General features: G+C 43.5%; 1 pseudogene; it reads left to right on the forward strand.

The window, feature by feature from the left end:
* Positions 1-451: 451 nt before the first annotated feature.
* Positions 452-3,529, forward strand: LOC119324364 (annotated as a pseudogene).
* Positions 3,530-6,075: the final 2,546 nt, after the last annotated feature.

The raw sequence follows: 6,075 nt of genomic DNA on the forward strand, positions 1-6,075 counted from the left end.
GCGCAGCCAGAGGAGCTGCATCCATGGCGAGCACGGATCTCCGACGAGCGCGGGCGGCGAAGCTACATCCATGGCGACCGCTGTTCTTGGGCAAACGCAGAAGGCCGGCGAGGGCGCCCACCGGCGACGAGGGAACGCCGCGGTGGTGCTTCAAGCTCGGCCGTTTTCTCGCGGGGTATGGCGTGGTCTCGGCGACGCTCGGGAGAGGAGACAACGTTTCTGCGAGAGGAAGAAGGGAGCTGGGCAAATCGTTTTTTATCTAGATCTGACAGTCTCCGCGATTTGATCTGACGGCCCGCGCGCGCGTGACCGGCCGAAACATTCGGCCGGCGCACCGGCGCAGAGTGCTGCCCTTCAAATAAATACTACAACCCTGCAGTTTCCAATACTCACGCTCGCTCAAACACACTCAACTCTTCGTTTTCCTCTGCTCTGCCTCTGTCCCGTGGAGATGGCAGCAGGCACGAAGGCCAACGGGCCGGCGATCGGCATCGACCTCGGGACGACCTACTCCTGCGTGGCCGTGTGGCGGCCGGTGCACCAACGCGTGGAGGTCATCGCCAACGACCAGGGCAACCTCACCACGCCTTCCTGTGTCGCCTTCACCGACGCCTGGCGTCTCATCGGCGACGCGGCCATGAACCAAGCCGCCACGAACCCCGTCAACACCGTCTTCGGTGAGAACTACCGACTGGCCGCCACCTGCTAGTTCTTCTTCCTTTTAGCAGCAGCCGTTCTGTTCCTTTATTAATTTTCTCAGGTTCTTGGGTTTGTGTTGGATATATCACATATTATATAGATCCAATTCCCATGTCCACTATATCCTACTTCCTCCTTTCTTAAATGTTTATCTTTTTAGAGATTTCAAATAAACTACCACATACGGACGTACATATAGAAATATTTTAGACTGTAGATTCACTCATTTTGCTTTGTATGTAGTCACTTGTTTACATCTCTGGAAAGAAAATATTTAGAAACAGAGGGAGTATATGATTACATTTGTGCAACCTGTCATTTGATTAAAAGTTACAACATAGGAAACACACACAAAAAAACAGGTTAATGTTGACAGTGGAAACTTTCTTGTGAAATGTGATGTAAAATAATACCCCCTCTGTACACAATGTAAGACGTTTTTAGTGTACTAATACTCATCAAAAACATCTTACATTTGTGTAACATTTTTAGTGTACTAATACTCACCAAAAAACATCTTACATTTGTGTACAGTGGGAGTATTTAGGAAAAATCCTAAAACCTTAAAAATCAAGAAACCGTGTTAAAAGGATATATAACTCCAAAGTTGCTATAAAAAACCCTTCAATCAAAAGAGGCCGCTTATATATGGACAGTATCAGGGTTTGGTGTAGAAACAATACATTGCAATTCCCCCCTTGAATATCAAGAAATATAATGTCAAAACTTAAGAGGTTATTTTTTGAAGGAAATAAAAACATGACAAGTATTTCTGTTGTGAGATTTTTCAGATTGTATCATGTAACGTTATTTGTTTATTTTGTGCCAATGCTTATAAACTGATTATAGTAAGTACTAACTCTAGTTATTTGTTTATTTTGATTGTAGATTATTAATTCTTTGAGGACTGAAAAACTATAATTTTATAGCTTAGTTACGTTATAAGGAAGTTAGACAATATGAATAACAAAAACATATATTCATGAAAGCACGTAGTTTTCTGTTATGCAAATGTTGAGCCGCTTTTTTTTTGGCAACATTGAGTGGCTTATTAATATAACTCTTATCACACAATTGTACGTTTCAGAAATTGCAGATTAATGCACAACAAACTAATCAAGACCAAATTCCAGATAATTACATATTAATTAGTGATTGGCCATATCAAAATACAACAAACAATAAATTTGTATTTGTGATGCGGGGCTGTTTCGTGAAATGCTTTCTGAACCTGGTATTTTTGTTATCAAACTGGTTTGTAATAGCAAGGCGAAATGATATTTAAGTATAGATGTTCTGTGATGCATTGGTTCTTAAATTTAGAATGAAGTGAAAATACTCTTTCGGTATTTAATTTCATCGATATATGTTTTCTTTTGCGAAATACACTATTGTATTGAAACTAACTACATCAATTTTTTCAGATGCAAAGCGGCTGATCGGTCGACGCTTCAGCGAAGAGTCGGTGCAAAGAGATATGAAGTTGTGGCCTTTCAAAGTCATTTCAGGCCGTAGCGATCGACCGATGATCGTGGTGAAGTACAGGGGCGAGGAGAAGCAGTTCACAGCTGAAGAAATCTCCTCCATGGTGCTTATCAAGATGAGGGAGACAGCCGAGGCCTACCTCGGCACGACGGTGAAGGATGCTGTCATCACCGTCCCAGTCTACTTTAACGACTCACAACGCCAGTCCACCCTCGACGCTGGCGCCATTGCTGGCCTTAACGTCACACGCATCATCAACGAGCCCTCCGCCGCAGCCATCGCCTATGGTCTTGACAATGCGTCCGTCAACGGTGGAGCTAAGACGGTGCTGATATTTGATTATGGTGGTGGCACCTTGGATATCTCTGTCATCAACATTGACAATGGCACCTTTAATGTTAAGGCCACGTCTGGTGACACCCACCTTGGAGGGGAGGATCTTAACAACCGGATGGTGGAGCATTTCGTGCAGGATTTCTTGAAGAAACACAAGAGTGACCTCAGAAGCAACCCGAAGGCGCTGATGCGGCTCAGGACGGCGTGCGAGAGGGCCAAGAGGATGTTGTCTTCCACGGCACAGGCCAAGATCGAGATCGACTCCCTCCACGACGGCATTGACTACTACGCGACCATCACCCGCGCCCGGTTCGAGGAACTCAACTTGGACCTGTTCAGCAAGTGCGTTATGCACGTGGCGAAGTGCCTTGGCGACGCCGAGATGGACAAGTCACAGGTCCATGACGTTGTGCTTGTGGGTGGCTCCACCAAGATCCCCAAGATGCAGCAGCTGCTGCAGGATTTCTTTCACGGGAAGAAGCTCTGCAAGAGCATCAACCCCGACGAGGCCGTCGCCTACGGGGCTGCTGTCCAAGCCGCCATCCATAACGGCGAGTACAACCAGAAGGTGAAGGACTTGGTCCTTCTCGACGTCACGCCGCTGTCGCTCGGAATAGAGACGGTCGGTGGTGTCATGAGCGTGGTGATACCCAGGAACACTACCATCCCGGCCAAGATGAAGAGGGGTTATACAACCGACGTTGACAACCAGACCACCGTGCGCTTCTTGGTGTACGAGGGTGAAGGAGGGTTGACCAAGGATAACAATCTGCTCGGCATGTTCGACCTCACTGGCGTCCCTCCAGCGCCGAGGCTCGTGCCAAAGCTCAATGTGACGTTCCATATCGATGCAAATGGCATCCTGGAGGTAACAGCGGAGGAAAGTACGACCGGAAACAAGAACAGCATCACCATCACCAACGACAAGGGCGGGCTGAGCAAGCAAGAGATTGATAGGATGGTGCGTGATGCCAACAAGTACTAGTCCGACGACAGGAGAAAAAAGTGAAGGAACGCTGATGGCCATGAAGGCAAATCCTGAAGCTAGACGTATACATCGCGCTTGTTTAATCCTAAAAAAAATCACTCTGCTTTTGATTTACCATGGATGCTTATTAGTACCGATATTATTCTGCAACTTCTGGCATTGCGCATGTGCATGCTCGTCCTAGCCTGGCTTGTGTTTACTGTTATTTTGTTTTCTGAACCATGTTCATCAGGTGACAATGAGTACTACCTCCGTCTAGGTGAATAAGTCATTGGCGTAGTTCTAGGTCATCGATTTAAGGAATTAAATATGTGTTATATGTCATGAAAAGTATATCACTAGATTTCTACGTGGATGTAGTTTTTAAATATATATTTTTGTCACATATAATACATATTTAGATAGTTAAATTGTTGACCTAGAACTACGCGAATGACTTATTCACCGAGACGAAGGTATAGTAATTCCCTAAGGTGATCCGATGCCTAGTATTTGCTTAAGTACAATGTAAAAATAATTGTGTGTCTCAAGTGCTCATAGCATGCTTTGGTGTTTGTGTATCTCAAACATAACTCTTCGTTAGCAAGCCAAAATTCATTTTGTAAATTGAACATTTGTTTACACAGTGACCCCCCTGACGGAGTACTTGCTCTGTTCAGGTTTTCATTTTTTCTGTTGGTTTCTTTCACGGTTTCTTTTAATGTCACCTTTATTTTTTAAAATATTCAGAAAATCCAAGACATGTTAAAAAAATTATCGCATTTAAACAATTTTTAAAATTCCAAAGTATGTTCATAATTTTTTTTAAACGTTCACATTTTTCCAAAATGTTCTGAAGATCTTAAAAAATGCTCACATCAAATTAATTTTTTCCACTGGAAAGTGGAACATGGAACCGCTCGCTTGCTACTTGTCTGGGTTGCTGCCATCTAGAGTAATGGGCCAGGCCAGAAATCGTCCCTTTGCAATTCGGCTGCATTTTGATGTGTAATGTGTCATACAAGAGCTCCTGTGATTTCCGATGTAAAAACAAAAGAGCTCTTGTGGTTCCCTATTTTCCCCTCATTGGGACAAATTGCCGCGGCAAGGCACAGGGGAAGGGAGGGAGCGAGTTGTACTCATTTTGGTCATTTTGATCTCTTAATGACGTCCTTCCTCGTGCCTAAGCAAAAAGCATTCATTGGAATCCGTTCTCTGCCCCAAATATTTGGAACTAAATCATTATTTTAGTGAGTAGACGTGCTATGTGTATCGACTTGTGCTAAAGCATCTGATATCATATTGGAAGTTGTTTTTGCTTGATCTGCTTCTCTGCTTTCCAATTTGCTTCTAGCACAAACTACAAATCCTACAAAAACATTACGATGAAGCAAAGCCTTTCACATTATCAAAATACATGTATTAGACAAGGTAATGTTAGAACTTGGAAGTGATCAAATCATATGCGCGCTTTTGTGCAAATCAGTTCCTGCTCTATGCTTAGGATATCTGAAATTATATATTCATACTTTATATGAGCGTCAATTTGATTTTTGCGTCAAGTTTCATGCGTAGACATTTTTTTTGCGGGGCACATGCGTAAACATATGTAATGAGGCATGGATTAGATTCCGATAGGTTGTGAATTAGATGCAACTTAACATTAGGTGTTATTTGAGTCAAAAATCAATGATCTGAACTTGTTTTCTTCCAAGCAGACCACCTCACCGAATTCCCAAATAAGCTCAATCACCATCTATTGCCTCAAAGAAAAGCTTAGCTTTTGATGTTTTATTCAGTTTTGTAGAGGGCTAGTTAGTTCAAATCTAAAAAATAATATTAGAAGTTTTTTTATAAACGATATGTGTGGCATTTAGAAAAAAGGCTCCATCCACCAGAAATAGCACACAACAATATTGTGTCTCTCTATCCACCAGCACACACTTACATGCATGCACGTATGCAAGCGTTATAGGCAAACACACACACCCTCCTACCAACACTCACACAATGATATACTCCCTCCATTCCTAAATGTAAGTCTTTGTATAGATTTCACTAGGTGGACTACATACGGAGCAAAATGAATGAATTCATATTTAAAATGCATCTATATACATCCGTATGTAGTTTATAATGAAATCACTACAAATACTTATATTTAGAAACGGAGGGAGTATAAAATTGAGTTGAGCATATAAGAAGCTATGCTCAAATTAGATAGGACGTGGTGAGGCTCGAATCTGGGCTTTTTTACCCACCAACTTCTGGTGCCAACGAGTAAGCCTCCAGGACTTTCTCCACAATGGTATCTAAAACCCACAAACACAATACAAGAGCTAGAAAAAAAAACCGAGACAAATGACACGTATCTTGTATCTCCATTATAGCGAGTGTATGCTTACCAACAAGTGTATGACATGGGCGGCCCAATAGCGAGAAGAGGCACAAGCTAATGCTTCCTGCACAGAATGGCTCCCACGCTCCTGCGACGCCCAGCTCCGGTGCCCGCAGCCACCATCGCCGCCGCCCAACCCCCTCCCTCCCCGGGATGCACCTCCTTGGTCTCGCCGCGGTTCCCCCCGGGA

This window comes from Triticum dicoccoides, chromosome 6B (assembly GCF_002162155.2).
Source record: "Triticum dicoccoides isolate Atlit2015 ecotype Zavitan chromosome 6B, WEW_v2.0, whole genome shotgun sequence".
NCBI lineage: Eukaryota > Viridiplantae > Streptophyta > Magnoliopsida > Poales > Poaceae > Triticum > Triticum dicoccoides.